Source organism: Myotis brandtii, unplaced genomic scaffold (genome assembly GCF_000412655.1).
Source record: "Myotis brandtii unplaced genomic scaffold, ASM41265v1 scaffold215, whole genome shotgun sequence".
Lineage (NCBI taxonomy): Eukaryota > Metazoa > Chordata > Mammalia > Chiroptera > Vespertilionidae > Myotis > Myotis brandtii.
Window position 1 is genome coordinate 1,174,697 of NW_005358043.1, and position 1,473 is coordinate 1,176,169.

Below are 1,473 nucleotides of genomic sequence, written 5' to 3' on the forward strand. Positions count from 1 at the left end.
TACATGCCCTTGACCGGAATCGAACCTGGGACCTTTCAGTCCGCAGGCCGACGCTCTATCCACTGAGCCAAACCAGTTAGGCCTGTAACTTATTTTGAAGCCCCAAGCCCCTAATTTGGCCCAATTACTCACACCAGCATCCTACGGGCAAGTTTGATTTTGCAAGAATAAGAGGCTATAAAGGGGCGGCTCATCGACCACCAGAATCACACTCACCTGAGTGTCTCAGCAACGCAGACTCCTGAATCCCACTAGCAGGCGCAGGCAGGGTGCTGGCCGGCCGAGTCTTATGAACCCTAAAGTCTGATCATCAGAACAGTGACAGCACTTCTCATTTCTGGAAGTTTTACTCACATTGACTGTAAAGCTGGTTCCTGGGCTTGGTCTTTGACAATGAACATAGAAGATGGTCCTTTGCCTTTGGGAAAAGAGGTGAAAGGAAGGCTAAAGTGGCCCCAAACAAGGACCTCTGACAATTCTTAAGGAAATGTTTACCTGTGCACTAGGCAACAACAGCACCCAGTTTAATGGGCGCCGGTGGACCAGCGTGGTGTCTAATAGGAGCTGCCTTCCTTCCACTGCGCAGGCCTTTAAGAGAGCCGGGGACCACGTCTGAAGGACTATTTTTCCAACCTAGAGCGACATTAGCTGATTGATAACAATTTGCCCCAAACCAGGCAAAATCAGAATTCCTCCCTCTGCCGTGTGCCAGAACCCCAAGATAAACAACACTGTCTTTTAGAGAGGGGGGAGTCAGAAAGCTGTATTCAGCCCAGGGCTTCACACCCATCGCAGGGCGGTAAAGGGCGGGGCAGGATAGCACAGGCCAGAGAATGAACACACATATAACGGGGAGAATGAACACATATATAACGGGGAAAGCAGGGCCCTTGAGAAATGGACAAAGACCCTGAGCATCCGGTGGGGAAGGCTGGGGTTAGGGGTTGAATCATTCGTAAGAGGATTTCTCACCTGAGGAGTGATTGCTTTAAACTGCAACGTGAAACACTCAAAATCTAACCGTATGTTTTTACAAAAAATGGTAAAGCAGATAATTTGTAAAAATCTCTCCCCATCTCCCCCGCTCCCCCTTCCCCGCGCCCTTGCCGAATGATGTAAAGGAGAGGTCCTATCTCAAAGTCCGCGCCTTAAGCGCGGTGCGGTCCTAGGTAAAAGCAATCGCGTGGCTATTTCAAACCCCTGGCTTGGCGGTTCGAGGATGTAGAAAACATTTCCAGAGAGTTTCCTGCACAGCCCTACTTCGATTACGTCCTAGAACGCAGGCTCCTTCGTGTATTTATTTGGGATGAAAAGCGCATAAAAACTAGCAAGGACATTGTTAGCCCGGAGCTGGGACGGCAGACTTAGGGACAAGGAACCACTTTCTCTTCCTGTAAAAATCGAGCCGCCGGCAGCCTCAGCCTCGATCTCCCGAGTCTCAGAGGGGCGCGGACCAGGCGGGGTCCGGGGCTC